Source organism: Ciconia boyciana, chromosome 1 (assembly GCF_034638445.1).
Source record: "Ciconia boyciana chromosome 1, ASM3463844v1, whole genome shotgun sequence".
In the NCBI taxonomy this organism is placed as follows: domain Eukaryota; kingdom Metazoa; phylum Chordata; class Aves; order Ciconiiformes; family Ciconiidae; genus Ciconia; species Ciconia boyciana.
The window spans coordinates 218,372,499-218,389,736 of NC_132934.1; the positions used below are offsets into that span (position 1 = coordinate 218,372,499).

Here is a 17,238-nt window from a genome sequence, read left to right on the forward strand (position 1 = left end):
GGTGAATTAATTCAATGACACACACACCAAAAAAAAAAAAACCCAAAGAAAATAGAAAACAAGGAGCTCCTTGAACATTGGTTTCCCATGGAGGTGTTTCTCACGTGGATTGAGTTTGGTCAAGTGGAAACTCAAGACAAAGCTTCTCCCATGATAGGGCATTTATCAGATCACTGAAGATTTTCTGGCACCTTGTGTGTGAATTCATGTTGCCACTTTACTCACTTACAAAAAGTCTTCTTCCTTTAACTTGCAGTATTTTCCTGAGACCTAGAAGTCTTAAGATTTAACCATCTCCAAGACTTCTCCTTCCTTTACCAGACTTCCAAAGTTTGCAGAATGGAAATGCTCACACAGAGAGCATAAGGCAAAAGCCCGATTTCTCTAGGATATCAAGTTTTGAAAATAAATGGTTAAATCCTAATTATTGTTTTACATCTAACTCCCGATTCTAAATGAATCTAGAACTAAGGTCCCTGCAGAATTGCTCTGTCTTCCCTACCACCTAGCCCTGTAATATAGTTGAAGAAATTAGGTTAGCAATGTTTACAAGGCTCATGAAAATAAAAGCATCTTCCTGCCAAGACTCAGTCGTAGGACCTCCTTGCTGTTCTTCTGCCCACGTCCTCTACCTGCCCTGCCTGCACAGTCCTCTTCTGACTTCCCCCGTTCCCCCCGTCCCTGTTAAAGGCTGGCTTTTCCCCAAACTCAAATACATGAGCCCAAATTCCTAGTTCCTCTCTGCTACTCTAGATTACGAGCTTCCCAGGAAAGGGGAAATTTCTCCTGGACTGCCCCCATAGCATATCACATGCCTTCTCTTACACTAATAATCATGAGCAAACTTAATATCTGAAGCAGAAGCGTATGCTTTAAACTCTTTCCGAAAAGCAAATATTGCAGAGATGACAAATTATCATTGAAGTTTAACTGAGCAGGCAAGGAGCAATCATTTTTATTACAAAACTCAGCCTGCCTCATGAAAAGTCAGTCTTCAGATATTACTAATTTTCTCTTTTGCCATTATTTGATAGCGAAGAAGGAAGGACCCATTAGAAATTGTTTACATAATGAAAGAAAAAGCCCGAGCAAGAGGGAACAATGATGATAATGAGCGAGGGGATGATACTCAGCAGGCAAGTGCTTGCAAAAATCCTTCAGGAACGAAGACTAATTTGGTGGTGAAGCAGCACATGCACTTGCCAGCACTAACACAGGTATGTACTTGGGCAGGCCACGCTTTTTATTTTAATTGCAACATCCTCTTCTGAAAATGCTTCTTTTTGCATCCATCCCTGAGCAAACACAAAAATCCCACCCAAGGACAAGTGGAAGCTTTAGTAGCAGCTCTCATCATCAGTCTCACCGAGAGGTGCAAACCATCGTCCTGCTGCAGAGGACACGGCGACGCAGAGCTTCTGGGGACCCACATGTATCCTCTGTTTTGTCATATTATCTCCATAAAGAACCTGGAAACTCACGATGTAGTACTGGGTACCCAAAATTTGAGGCTTGGTTAAATGTTCAGCGATGTAACGAATTGTACCGCTGTCCGATTTTTAAATTACGACTTGTGAAAAAAAAAAAAAAAAGAAAGAAAAACAATCCTAATTTGTCATTTAACAAATAATAGAGGTTTATTTCTAACCCCAACCCTTTATTGGACCAGGCAGAATGATAATCACAATTCTTTGCAACGGCGCTCTATTTTCATTTCCATTTCCAGTCATAAATGGATTCAAGCAAGGACTCTGAACAAGAGGAAGATGACAAAAAAATCCCCAAACCCACCCTAGCATTGCCTTCCAACGTTGCTTAAATGCCAAAAACCAGAGGTCCCTTTCCACCTTCACTTATCGAAACTCAAGTTATTTAAAACAGAATGGAATTTTCCATAGGTTTGGAAAAAGGCAGCACCCTGACAGCAAAGTGTGGGCACGCGCTAGTCCATAGCCCGGCAGCTTTCAGCCATGGGGCCAGAGGTAGCACGTGGACACGTTTTGAACGATACACCATGGGTTTAGGAGCCGAGCACGAGGGTATCTGGAGAGAGATGACAGCTCTCGCTGTGTCCTAACCCCAGCAGAAGCCAGGAGGCTCTCTCCAGCAGAACCCGTGATACCCTTTAATAAAGCCATCATTAACATCGCCATCATTAACATCTACCTGCAGAGAAGGGCTCCAGTTGCTATTGGGTTTCTCCTGACACGATTAATGGCGGGAGGAAGGAAAAGCATACGCTATTATGCTTTCAAAGCTGCCAAACCTTGAACTGGCCTACAGAGAACAGCAGACTACTTTGCAGCGCAAACATCTTTTAAAATACAAATTACAATAGAAGACATCAGTATGTCATTATACACCTATAAAATATTCAGGAAACCAAAGAAGGCTTTTTGTTAAGCCGAGGAGCTTCAGATGTATTCCACCATTCTCCCTCATCTAAGGACTCAACATTTTCTGGATCAGAGGATATTTGCATGCTTAAAAAACATTTCTACAGCGGGTCACCGCTAGCAACATCACACATGCCCACGGCCAACTGTTCTAATAAATACATGCAGTCATAGAAAGGAAATGAAGGCAGTACTGGAGGTAGCACACTGGGCAACTGTTGGCTCTTTAATCTTGTTTAAAAACAAGTTGGTTTAAACAAAACTTGGTTTAAAAACAAGTATTAGCAAGTTGGGATGGAAACCCAGTCCAACATTCTTTTTATAGAGCAGTTAATGTGATAATACCTAAGACAGAAGGAAACTTTATATGGACAAAGGGAAATCTTAATTCACAAACAAACCAGAGGCAATTATCAGAATTATACCAGCGGTAGTCTTTTTTTGCAGTCAAGCATAATTATGGAAGTTCTATTTAAAAAAAAAAAAAAACAAAAAAAAACAAAAAAACAATGACTTGGCCTACAATTTACATTTCAATTAATTTTCAAACTTTTGTGTGGAGAACAGATGGCTAGAATTGGGTACTACAGAAACTACCATATACTGAAATACGCTCATAAACGTCATAATGTAGGAATTCCAAGTATAAAACCCAGGCAATGCTGCAAGGTCTGGGGGTTTTTTGCCTATTAGCCTGTAGGAAATGGGTGAAGATGTAGTGGAAAACAAAAAAACATCGGTGCTACCTGCGACGCAGTTTCCAAAACTTCCGTTACGTCCACGTGCTGCTGAAGTACTGCACAACGGGCAAATCCAAGGCTCTTGAGAATATATCCTTTCTGAGGTTTACCAAGGGTGCCCACCGCTTACACCAAATCCTCTGGATATTGTTACTGCAAACCTAACGATACCACGTTATCACACCCACGTCTTCAAAAGAACGTTGCTCTATTAAAATATACGTAAAGTTCTGGCAATTGCTGTACAACTTTATTGCTTATAAGTGTACAGGGCTCTTGCTCTTCAAGCCCAATCACTGTATTTCACACTAAACTCTAATTATACAATCTAGCATGAAAAAGCCAGAGATACAGACCCTTTAACAAGCTTAGGCAAAAATCAAAGGCCCACAAAGGGCTAAATCAAAAGCTGGCTCACACCAACTCTATTCTTTGTGCAGTCAACCAAGACTAATTAATGCTTTTAATGTCAGTTTACCCCTTTTGGCACTATAAATCAGAACGCGTGGCTTTTATGACTTAACAAAAGAATCTGTGAAAGGTGTAGCTTCTTAACCAAACTCACAAATTCAAATGCACTTAATCAGAAACAGGTATATTTAGCAGCATTGTACTCGATGAGCAGAATTATCTGCAGGCTGTACACAGAGAACATTCATTTATCAATACAAACAAGGCTGGCACACCGGGAAGAGGTGGTAAATTATACATCTGAAAGAAAGGCCGTTGCTTCCAGCATGGCTTTTGTGAGAGCAGAAACGTGGAGCAAACACTGCGGGAAGGCGCTACAGAAAGGCGTAGGGAACGTACTGGATGCTTCCCTATAATCTCATCTCAGCCACAGGGACTCCAAGAACTGAGCATGCTATTGCACTTCTTCGGCAGGAAGAGAAAATCGGTCCTCGAGTAGATCTCCTACCGTCACCCATTTGGCAAGGCCCTTCCGCTGCTTCTCTGTAGCGTGCTGCCCTCCTTTCGATGCATCGTTTGAAGAGTTCTCATTAGGGTTTTGTTTCTTCCCCTCATCAGGAAAAAGAGATCTCCATTTTTGCGTTGTTTCTGAAATCCATTTTGCTCTCCATTGCAGCGGCCAATTGGGATTTTCACTTTGCAAGTCTGCTGGACATCAGTCTGGCCTCTAAGAGAAGCAGCTATCACAGGGCTACAAAAAGATGCCCACGTGGTAAACCTCAGTCCAAAAAGACGTCAAGGCCACAAAGCTTTCAAGATACAGATGTATTTTTTTAGGAAGAGAGGTAGATACGACTCACATCCTAGACTCAGAGAAAGCAAAGCGACTCTAACTGTGTCTTTCTGGCTGAGTAGACAGACAAAAAGTATTTTGGTGCGCTCTCCGCGTACCGCAGGGCAATATCTACGGCACACTTCAATATGGACATAAACTCATAGATCGTAAGTAGAAAGTCAGTCTAGAGCATCTTGAAAAGTCTGGTGTCAGAGATCTTCTCTGCTACGTATGTCCATAAATCTTATTAAAACCTTCTTTTGTTTTTAAATCAGTTTTTGACAGTTGATGTTTTTTTTTCCTTGTTATGGGAAATGTCATCTTCCTAACAAAGTCTCACTCCTCTAACAACTACTGTATATCAGCAATATTGAGCCATAAAGAATCATGAAGCCGCTTTGTGAATAAAATAATTCCTCCGCGCCCCAAACTAATCATCGTGGGACGTTCAGGCTGATGTTCCTATCCTGGCACTCGATTCCAATGCATCCCTGCGGCACAGCGTCCATCACGCACCACCGACAGGCAAAGGCCACCGCGGGTTTCATCTGGAGAGCTGCGGTGGGTATGGGAAGGGACACAGCCCAGCTCGGGGACCCGCAGTCACAGTTCGTGTGTGCGTGATTAGCCGGTGACTCCGACCACCACAAAATACTGAGGCAAAAACATTAAAAGAGGATTTTTTTTAAGGGAGTAGACCTGACTAAGAGAAGCATTTGCACAAATGCTACTTCGGATGAAATGCTGGGTCATTAATCTTTATAAATTTGTCAGCTTACGCAGGGAAGAAGTTTCCCTATGTGATATGTTACAGCATATTTAGGTACATCACAGAGGGGGTTTCCTTTCGCTGATACATCCAGCATTACAGTAGCGTTCATAAAGGAACAAAAACTCTTATCAGGAAGTGAAAATTCCCATGAAGCAAGGATGGGCAAAGTAATTACAGATCCCAAAGCCTTCCAAACCCCGTAATATTTGTGACTGGCATAGGAGAGAGGGAAAAAAGGGAATCCATCCAAAATCCAACACCTTGTGGGACTTGGAACAGTCTCAACTGATGAACGTTTAAAAGAGCCTTGCTGCTCCATGACTCTTAGAAGGAGATACAGCTTAAGAGAAAGAAGAGTACCTACATTCTCCACTATGGACCAAGAGTGCCCACTTCCCTGCTTCTTCCAATACAGCAAGAGGTTTCTGGGCAAAACCAGAAGCAAGAGGAGCAGAAGAAACACGTTGGAGGGTTCTGCTCTCGAGGCAGCTCTTCGCGCTGTAAGAGCATCCTTAGGAAATGCCCAAGCATATCACACACTCAGCACAGATTCGGTGATGTGGTATGGTGGAAAACACCGCTCCCCTGACCTGCCCTCACAACCAAACCCATACACCCCACAGACAACAGCAAGCTTTTTCTTCCCTCAAGCCCAGCAGCTGAATCAGAAAACCAGCAACCTCAAGCTAAGAGTCTCACCCGTTCTCTCGCCAGCTACTAGCGTCAGCTCTTAAAATGTAAGACTGAAATATCTCCAAATTAAAGAGCTCTGGAGTGACAGGCAATATTCCCGAGCCCCAGTTAATGCCCCATCTACTTACAGACTACTGCAGTGTAGATACAGTCACACCAAGTCGGGCGGATGAGCAGTGTGCTCCTGACTCAGAGACATGTTCATAGACACAGCTGTGTCATGGAGCACATGGAAATAAACATGCTAAAAACCCACAGCGTGTCCGGACTAGATAAAAGGCTACATTTTAAAACATTGTTAATGTTCTAATATTATGTATTTCCCTCCTCTAGGTTTAGAGATTGGATATTAGGAAAAATTTCTTTACTGAAAGGGTGGTCCAGCATTGGAAGGGGCTGCCCAGAGAGGTGGTGGAGTCACCATCCCTGGAGGAGTTCAAAAAAAGTGTAGATGTGGCACTTTGGGACATGGTTTAGTAGGCGTGGAGGTGTTGGGTTGACGGTTGGACTAGATGATCCTAGAGGTCTTTTCCAACCTTAATGATTCTATGATTCTAAACATGACCCAAAGTACAGAAGGGAACATGAACCACTGTCCTTGGTATCACCATCATTAGACTCCACCAGGAACAAGGGACAGGGATCTCCTTTCACTTTTAAATAATCATACAATGTCTCGTAGGATCCTGGGACCTACACAGAATCACAGCATGGTTTGGGTTGGAAGGGACCTTCAAAGACCATCTAGTCCAACCCCCCTGCCATGGGCAGGGACACTTTCCGCTAGATCAGGTTGCTCAAAGCCCCGTCCAACGTGGCCTTGAACACTTCCAATGACGGGGCATCCACAACTTCTCTGGGCAACCTGCTCCAGTGTCTCACCACCCTCATCCTAAAGAATTTCTTCCTTTTGTCCAGTCTAAAGCTACCCTCCTTCAGTTTAAAACCATTGCTCCTTGTCCTGTCACTACAGGTCTGGGTGAAAAGTCCCTCTCTGTCTTCCTTAGAAGCCACCTTTATATATTGAAAGGCCACAATAAGGTCTCCCCGGAGCCTTCTCGTCTCCAGGCTGAACAACCCCAACTCTCTCAGCCTTTCCTCACAGCAGAGGTGTTCCAGCTCTCTCACCATTTTTGTGGCCTCCTCTGGACCCGCTCCAAAAGGTCCATGTCTCTCTTGTACTGGAGACCCCAGAGCTGGATGCGGTACATAACTTGGCTTGACAGAAATCACCTTCCATATTATATGTTCTCTGAAAGGAAATTTATTCTCCAAAACAGAGCTGGCAATTCAAGAAAACTTAAGATCTGTGAACAAAGAATTTGCTCATGCAGTAAAAAAGAAAATCGCTAAGTCAGGTGGTCATGCCCCAACAGCAGAGAAGTATCCATCACCTGCTGGCAAGGTGCTTCATCTCTGGATTTGGTGCGTCCCCAGCCCAACGAAGACCATCAAATGGACCCCATCAAACTGGCATAAATGGTCAGGAGACTAAAGATCAGAAATTTTCCAGATGAGTTCAGAAACATTGAGGTGAATGGAGCAAATATATAAAGTCCAGGCCCAGTTAACCACACGCCAAATTCCACTGGCACACACTGTATAAAAACCAGCCTAACGTAAAAGCACATTTCAAAATATTTACATCAAACCAAACCATTACACATATGAGAGAGGTATTTTTAGATACACATGGATTTTACACACACACAGTGATTAACTATTTAATTGCTGAAATTCCACTGAGGATTTGGGGGAGTGGGGTGCTTCCCGAGCAGGAAATAACCTAACCTAAGTAAACTAAGTTAAGAAGTTGGGCATACGCACATTTAAGAGTTTAACTCAATTTCTTCCGCCTTTTGATTTCTGAACACTGTTTACCATCATGAGTCTAAAAGGGAGAGGTTCAATCCAAGATAAAGACACCCGAAAAGTAAATGTCTGAAATGGCTGGTGGAGATCCCAAGCGGGGCAGTCACAGCCTGGAGAGCAACTCCCATCAGCTTGAAGAGGACAACCAGCAGCTAGTCAGGCATATCTCCCTAAGCTCCACCAATTCCACTCTTGGGATCTCCAGGGACCAGGCTGGGAGCTCAGACACCCAGCACACACAAAGCTTAAACTAAGTTTCTTAATCTAGAGCTGAATTGGACCAGGAGCCCCTTGGACCTGAAGCTCTCTCCCTCATGCAAAGCCAACACTTAACAACGTATTCTCGTTTGAAAAAACATCTTGTCTGCCAGATCTTCCATCAATGCCAGCCCCACTCCTCCAGTCTGAGCAACTCAGTCTCCACCTCTGTTTTCTCCCTGCCTCACAACCCATCAAATGCACACCCTTGGCTTTGCCCCTCTCCCTTCTGCTGCCCTGGACCTCTGTTTCTCAGGCCCAGAAAAGGCAGAACAGCCCCAACTGTTACTTCAACTTGGAGATATGGGGAGCAGTGGGCAGAAAAAGGGGACAGGAGCAGCATAAAGGTCCCTTTTTTTTTTTTCCTTTATCCTTTTTTCTAGCATGCTATTCAACAAAAAGGGGAAGAGGGAGATGGAAAGGGGGCCATCACTGTTGCTTCAAGATTGGCACAAGCAAGGACGAACAAAGCTTTTCTGAAATGCTTGGCACTTGTCCCATCCCACCTAAGACAGGCTGGGTTGCTGAGGGTGGGATGAGGAAGAAACAACAGCCTGGTTTTGTCCATACCCAAAGAGCAGGGATGTTAATCAGGGCAGGTTTTTCCCCAAGCAGGGCTGGAGCGCTTCTGCGTGCTAAAATATTGGGAGGATGAGGGTCACAGCATGCCTAAATGTTCAATCCCGGTGCAGCGTAGCGGATCCAAGAGCAGAGAGCATCCGTCAGCACTGTTGTTGTCTGTCTGCATCTGGTTTTCAGCAAATCTGACTTGAGTGGGAGCAGAACACTCAGTGGGTATCCTGGCAGCTGACATTTAAAGTTCATGTTACTAAGCAAGCAGCAAAACATATAAAAGGGAAAAAAAAAAAAAGTCAACCCTGTTTTTTCCATACTCCTGCACAAGAACAGCTGGATTGGGTCAGACTGACACTTCGGCTGTCCCAGCGTCTTCTCTGCCACAACAACCAAGTGTGAATACCTAGGGGAAAATTTAAACCCAGGGCAGGCACACAGTGACATTTGCCCAGCGTACTTTCCAGCCCGTAACTGTGTGCAGCACCGGGATTTCCTGAAGTGGTATGTGCGTATTTAATAGCTAGCTGTATATCATGTTATAACACTATTATAACATATGCGATTTTCTTTATATATAAATGCCTAGAGGGCTTGACCTGTTCAGGTCTCATAATGCTAGGCACCATATACAAAAATAAATAGTTAAGATAGAACCTGCTCCAACCAATTTACAGACCACGTTACACTGCAAAGTTTATAGTTTAAAAAATTATTTCTAGCTTTCTTTTGTTAAAGGCTGCAACATAAACTATTAGAAAATAATTTGCCTGTCTACAGGCAAACGACAGAATTTTATACCAGGAATCATGCCTTTGCCAACCCAGTGATTTTGACCCAGCTAGCACACACAAGCAGTACTTTTTGCCTTCTTCCTAATATAAAACAATAATAAATTATTTACGAAGAAGATATTAAGACTAATAAACACTAAAAAAACCCTAACTCTCACAATTCTTTATAGGAGCACCGCATACCTACTGTGTGTTCTACTCCAGGCTGCTGACTACCTTAGGTTTATTAACTTTATAAATCAACACGATAAAATACGCTAGACATACAGCATTGCTGGAGCTTCAGCTTATGCATTTCTTGACCCAGAAATTACTTGCTTGGTTTAAAATGTAATGCGGTTCTGTACCAAAGTCCATTTAATATAAACAAGGGTCCAACCCATACCAAACACCAACACTTTTTAATCAACACTTGCAATCTCCGTGGCATCCAAAGCTTTTCTGTCTGGGGAGGGAGTAGGGAAAAAGGTGTTTGGAGGAGTATCTAAATTCAAGCGCTACAATTGAAGGGCACACATAAAACATGAATTGATACCTCTTGGATATGAGCTTCCTTCGGATGGAGATAATCCGGAGAGCAGTCTGCCTACGGCTGCAGGGCAGTGAGTCTTCACAGCATTCCACAGCTCTGCAGCAGCAACGGACAGAGAGAAAGAGAGAGACCCGTGAGGCTCCGCGGGCAAACCTGTCGGACAGAAAACACGGCTCCTTCTAGCAAAGAGTGGTCTTTATCTCCACCGGAGCAAAAGGAGGAACGGCTACATGTAATTAATGCAGTCAAAAAAGGAGGAGCGATGGAGATGCAGGGTACGAGGAGGAGAGGGAAGGGATATGGGAGCTGGCCACAAGACCAGCAGTTGCAAAAAAGACGGCATGATGTGAATGGTCTGCAACTCATGCTTCCTACCTGCTGTCGTTAAACAGATAGATATGCATATTTACTGCACCTCTCCCACAAATAAGAGGGAGTAAATATGTATATTTACTGCACCTCTCCCTCAATTTTCTTCCCCCTAAAAATACCAAGGATACATTTGTCCATCAGCATACGTATAGAGAAAAAGACGGCAGAAATTAAACATTTGCACCTTCAAATCAAGACACGAAATCTGTCTGCAGCTCTACGCTACAGCTCAATGACTTTGGGTGCAATACTCACATGGCGCGTCTTGCACAAAGTCTACATCAACTATGCTTTGCCTACACTCTGTTGAAGAATTGCATAGAAACTGGAAACAAACAGCATCAGAAGCGGATGAAATCAGAACTAGGGTCTTCTCAGCTTTCAAAAGGGAGAAAACAAAGTTCAAGCTTTCATTTAAATACTTGTTAACCAGCTATTTGTCGGGATTTGGGACTAAACAGGTTTTAGCCAAACAGTTTTACACGTTACTCCTACACCCTCCCTTCCCAGCTGACACAAAAGCTCAGAGAACTGAAAACTAAATACCTCAAAATAAAGTACAGCACAAAAAAAAGCTCTCAAGCAGCTCCACATGCTTTATGCATTACACAGAGGAACAGAAAACCTACTGTTCACAAACCAGGACCAGTGCTCCTTATAACAGTTGTTTATTTTAATCAACCCAGCACCAAAAGGTTTACATTAAATATTTTTTCATTGCTTCTAACCACCGATCCAGTATTAGTTTACATTCACTCAAAAAACACTCACGGGGAGAAAACAGGACGCAGAAAACGTCGAATCCAGTAAAACAACTGAGAGTTTCTCTGGGAGCGCAATCCATCCCACCTTTCCCCGCAGCATTACATCGAGAGGCCCTTCAAGCCCAGCAAATGAAACAGCATGAAAAAACCCAGCATGAAAAAGATAAATCTGCATTTTTACTGAAGTTCCTGCAATCGCCTACTACAGGAAACCACCACCACAAAGCCATCTGAGATGGCATCCTTGGAGAGAAGTCAAAACCCACCCTGCTGATGCTCAAACGTCCAGATATTCCCAGTACTGTTGCTACCAAGAGCGTGAGCGCGCCGAGGGAAACGGCTCAGTCGTATTTCCACCTGTTGTACGGGTGCTTGACTTCTGTATTGCCACCTTATAATAAGCACATTCATTGCTTGGAATTTAATCCTGGTTTTAGGCTTTTCGACTTGCCTTTATGGTCCCCCAGTTCAAAGACATGACTCTAAAATATATAAGCAAACATCTTTAGGAGAGAGAGGAAAGCGTAAGTGAATTCCAGCAGAAACGACGACTTGACAAATCTCATCACATCAAGCTCTGCAGTGGCAAATTAATCTCTCTTTGAGCACATTCTGTACTCAAAGTAGCCTCAGTGCTTCGGGAGGTACCAAATATAACGCAGCCCCGTTTTAACTTCCTTCCAGGAATACACACAGTCATTTATCAAGAAGACGTGGGCTGCAGTTTCAGTTCCAACAGCTTCAGTAACATTTTGTAAAATTAAACAAATGACTCCTTTTGTGGCAAGAAAGAAGCAGAAAATAACCTGGGTCCAAGCAAATGGGGGAGAAAACCACCTCCCCCAAGTCCTCCTCCGCCCTTCAGCAACTTGCCTTGCCAGCTACACCAGGCTCAGCATCAACCACGGGATCAACTTCTTTCCACCGCTTTTACACCTCGAATCTCGATGCCTTTGCCATTCCTATTTCATTTAGCACAGCCGGTTTGATAGCTAAATTTGCTTCAAGTCCAAGGTTTGAAACATTTTTACATCTTTACACTTGCGCACGGCCAAGGAAGTCAATAAGCTCTGCTTAGCAAATACTAAAGGTTCCCCGTACGTGTCCGACACCGCTGCGTGTGCTGAATACATGACGGTTTCCAGGCACCACCTCGATTTAGCAGGAGGACAGTATTACAGCAACCTTTAATGCCGGGGGATTATCAGAAAGTTCACGTTTTTGTTCGTTTCTAGCTGCTAAAGAGACAGAAGTACTGTACCCACCTCCCATTAACCTCGTCGGTGGGATCTTTCTTTAGCTGCAACAGCATCAATACCTTCTTGTATTGTGCTGCCACACAGACACTCAGTAGAATCACCCTTTTGGGGGGGTTTTTTTGGTCCTTTTTCTGTTTTTTTCTTGACCAGAAGTCAAAACGATTAGGTTCATAATAACTGGATGCTGCTACTGCAGAGAGAAGCTGTGACGAGCTGCCCAGAGATGGAGGCTATCCATCTGCCGACACACACACATCGCTGCCCTCAGCCACCATCCAAACACCAGTCGTAAATGGTCAGAATTTAAGAGAAATCATTTAAACGAGTACTAACACAAAAGAAATCTAGTTTCACGTGGATCTTTCACTTAACTGGAGTGTGCGAGAAGGCGCGAGACGTCAGCGTAACCGAAGCTGCGTCAGATTCCTCACCATCCTCTCTTGCTTTGTGCTGTATCCCCATCTCCTACCCCTCTTCAGCTGGAGTCCTAGACCGCCACGTTCTCTAACCACAGCGATGCCATAGACACGCAAAATTTAGACATATTTGCCCAAATGCAGTCAGTCCCAATCAAGGCCTTTGAGTAGAAGTACGAAGGCGTTCATTAGAGAATGAGAAGAACAAATTTTAAAGAGGGAAAGCATGACACGCGAGGAGGTATTAATTTGGAAAATTGAGGGAAATAGCACAATATTAGGAAGTTCTGCCAGCACAGCCTCGTTCATCAAGAGTGTGAGCTGGGATTAACCCCACGATGGCATCAAAGCCCCCCGTACAGCGTGCTAGTGCCGCTCTACCAGCAAACCTCGCTCCTCTGAAACCGGCGGGAGAGGAACAGGAGCTGGAGAAACCTCAGCCTCTTGCAGAAAGCTGAATAAATCTGCCAAAGTCACCTCCACGCAGGACAGGAGCAGGTAGAAAGGAAAGAGAAAAAGTTGCCTCTCTGTAGATAAACAACCAAAAAAAGCAAGCAAAGGGAATAAACTCATTTTAGTGCTGAAGACCAGCAGGCATCCAACGTATCTAGGGTGGACATTTAAATTGTAACAAGGCATTTTTAATTACCCATGTAAAAATGCTGGGCAACGTGTTAAAAATCCTTCAGTACACACCTATAGAAACTATGTGCCACTCCCTGAAGAGCTAGCTGGAGCTTTCACCTGAAGCATCTAGGAATCAAAAGGAGCAGTTATCCAGCACACGAGTCCTTATCAAGGAAATATTATTACTGCTTCCTTGGGGAAGAGCATTAGGGAAGAAGGCGGCTCTCTTCATCAGTGTTAATATTCTTTTTTTCCTGGTTGTCTCTAGGTCTAAACTGGGCTTATTGCTCCACCTATTAAAAGAACTAAGAAAGAAAAGGGAGCAGGAGCAAAGACTTCAAGAATAAAGAAAAAACAACCCTGCCTTCCCCAAAAAAGGCAGGTTGCCTTTTCCCACTCCCGCCACCCCGGCGGTCTCTTGCAGGCTCAGTTTCAGAGCTGACGGAGGTATCGCCATCATCCCTTGGTACCATGGGAAGCCAAATGCTGATCTCACACCAGCAAGCTCAGGCAAGGCAAACACAGATGGAAAGCTGGAAACCACCTCCTTTAGCAAAGGTAGAGCACCAGCTCCCCCGGTTATTGAGCTGACAACGTTACCATAGGTAGGACTGCCTGAAAAAATTACGCAGGTTTTTCCTGAAATGAAATATGGAAAGAAGAAAAGGAGAAATATTCACTAGCTAGAAAAGTCTTTCATGCTTGGCAAGTATTATTGCTCTTTTTATTTTAAAGTTATGATCTGGATATTAGAGGGTCTGGAAGAGATGCTGGAACCATCCTCATCCACTGACCCACCAGGCACCCCCCTCTACGGGCAAGGGCACTGCCAGCCACGAACAGCTGAGATGTAATGAAAAAGGTCCTTTGACCAGCTGAGACATATGAAGAAGGTCCTTTGACCAGCTGAGACATATGAAGAAGGTCCTTTGACCAGCTGGGACCTATGAAGAAGGCACTTTGACCAGCTGAGACACATGAAGAAGGCACTTTGACCAGCTGAGACACATGAAGAAGGTCCTTTGACCAGCTGAGACACATGAAGAAGGCACTTGGATGCCTTATTGAGTTTGGGAGGTGCTTTTTTCTTGGTGGTGAGGGGTTTGTCCTGTTTGGGTTTTTTAGAGATACGGGATGTTGCTAAACCTTCTCTCTTCAGTCCTCGCAGATTTTTGCCTTCTTTTCTTGTACACCAGATTTTGCAACTGCAAGTGGATAAACCATCTCAGTTGAGTCTCAAGGCTCTTCCAGCTCCTGCTTACTACGTTTGACTTCCTACCAACCCCTGCCAACTCCTTTTCTAGAGCCAAAGTTGCCCCAACTTGCTCAATAAATTCACTAATTCCCGTAGAATACGTTTTGCGCAAGTTTCTCATTAACTTCTAATTTCCTAATTATTAGATGACGTGCTCTAGCTTTTAAAGCAATTTACCTCTATCAAGTTGAGCAAAGAAACCTAACCGGGTTCCTGCAGCCTACTCCATAATGAAGTCCTCCCTCCCCTCCCACTTTCTTCTTGGTGTGAAAAAGTTTAAATCCCTTAACATTTCCTTGTAAGATTACTGCAGCTACTTAGTAAGAAAACTTGTTCCCTAATATCTTCATCAACTACATGTGGTATTTGAAGCAGCGAAACAATATATTTCATTTTAATTCTATCCTCCCCTCCTTATGACCAAAATTTAGTTTGCTGCTTTTGTTTTAGTACCGGCACCATTATGACGATCTTATTACAATCATTCTTCTCTAATGATTCTCTCAATCGCTCTTCTCTTCCCCTTTTTTATCCATTACTTTTGTTCTTCTTTCTATAAAACTGGACTCCAGTGGTAGGAGCTGGGTACACAGATTATAAAACAGATTAAGAATTAATTAGAATGTGGTGATTAAAAAACCTGCCTTGGTAGATGGGAGATTGTTATGATAAAATAGTGTTAGCATAATTCATTTAAAAATACACTCCACAACTACTTATCAAACGAAGATAAAAACATTCACTAAGTGTCTGACATGCTGGAGAGTAAAAATACAGCATTCTCCACTGAGAAAATAACTTTATTCAGTTGGACAGTACTGTAAAACTTTCCTCATGAGCCAATTTTCCGTCTCAAAAACCTTCCATACCGCTTGAGTCCCTTGAATTGCATGGCCATCCATCAGGACATTCACCGAGACTGGGATTTTTGAAGGAAGAGAAAAACATTAGGAGCTAAAATCCAACTGGACAAGGTCTAATGATGCTTGACTGGAGCCAGGCACCTTCCTTTAAATCCTATTCCACAACGTTTTGTGTTTAACTCTCTGAGTATCCAAACCCAGCAAAATGGAAAGGGATTTTCTGGGTTCCAATAAATAAAATTAAATTGACTGAGATTAGAGAATAAACGTCCCTTGGGGCAGCAGAGAGGCCTGACATTGAGCTTGCGTAGCCTTGTACATCGGGCTTGTCCTTATAACAAACACGTTTCTAATTCCAGCAGGAAAAATTCATCAAAAGTAGATGTTGAAGTTATTTACCTCCTGTTTTCATCAATTTTTCAGAACTGGTTCTTAAAGTATTGATTCTGGATTAGTTGTTCTCTCTTGTGTAATTTATATATTCTAAGACACTTAGAGGTTTCTAAGTCACAAATGACTTTGTAGGCAAAAGAAAACAATTTAATTATGTAAGATTAATATTAACTGAAGGAAACAATTTACTGCATTACTGACAACACTCAACCTTCAAAAGGAAACATAGGAAAGCTTCAGTATTAAAAAAATATATGCAGCCACTGTCTTAAAAATAAAAGTAAACCTTACAGCAATAGCAGCCTTGTTTGACCTTCACCTCTATTTAAATAAAATAAAATCTGAGAAAAACATTCTAACACAAGCCTTCACAGCATTACAAAAGAGGGATTAATGGGAACATAGCAGACAATCTATTCAGACGTTAAGAAAAGCATTGACAGTGCTTCATTCTGAAAGTTAATTCAGACACCTTTACTCACACGGTGAATAATTAAAGGACTATAACTTAAAGGCAATTATAAAGGGTGTGGTATTGAGTTGGGAGCAAGGAGATACCATAGAAAGGATGCTAGAGAGATTTGTCATAGAGCCTAACGTATTTAGTAGCTAAATTAAGGAAGAATAGGGCAAAATGTTAATGAATATACACAGATTATCCAGAATGGAGCCAAGTTCAGTTCTTCTCAGGGCACTATAAAAAAAAAATCAAAACCAAACCCTGAGAAACCAGAGGTATTGGCAAAAAAAGTATCAGATGAGATCCACCTGGAGCAATTGGAAGCCAAAACATCTGTGAAAATACCTGGCAGGAAATAAAGGCATGGAAAGAAATAATTTTGGAAGGCAGAAAACATGGCAGGAAACCGCAGGGACATTACTGGCTGGAAGCACCTTCCCGTCTTTCCTCCCCTCAAAAATTGCCAGTTGTCTTTGTACCAACACGACTGCTACGGAGCTGTACAGTGAACCAGCTTAGTGAACTGATCTGGGTTAAAAATAACCTTTTTTTGCTGCTCACTGATCTGGTTCACCATATGGCCCCTCAGATAGTTGTACCAGCGCAGTTAAGGGAGCCCAGCAATGGGAACAGGCAGCAGAGGAGGAGTGAAACTCCCAAGAAAAATGCTTCACCGCGGAGGAAAAAATACAAGATGCAGCCAAGAGAATTTGCACTGAGTGAAAAGGACGGCACAAGCAGAAATTCACCCCTCGTTTCCCCAAACGCCGCAGCACGTTGGTGGTGCTCAGGAGAGAAGGACTACCAGGACTGCTTGCATCTCCTGAGCTTGCTCCTGCCAAGAGCTGGGCAAGCAAAGACCCATCGCTGACACTTGTCCTGTCCAGCTGGTGGAAGCAGGTTGGGGATCACCAGCGATGACTTTGGCCAGTCTAGAGGGAAGAGAGAGTTTT

General features: G+C 43.2%; 1 protein-coding gene across 9 annotated transcripts in view; it reads right to left on the reverse strand.

Moving 5' to 3' along the window:
- FAM168A (family with sequence similarity 168 member A) overlaps positions 1-17,238 on the reverse strand; it is a 207,247-nt gene that overhangs the window by 142,763 nt on the left and 47,246 nt on the right. For 4 of the 9 annotated variants that reach the window (XM_072850950.1, XM_072850943.1, XM_072850945.1 and 1 more), the window contains one exon: positions 9,880-9,972. The exons of 4 other annotated variants lie outside the window; for them this stretch is intronic. The gene's annotated coding sequence lies outside the window, so the exon portion shown is untranslated. Of the gene's footprint in view, positions 1-9,879; positions 10,030-17,238 lie in introns of all 9 variants that reach the window. One more of the 9 variants, XM_072850944.1, reaches the window with a different exon arrangement.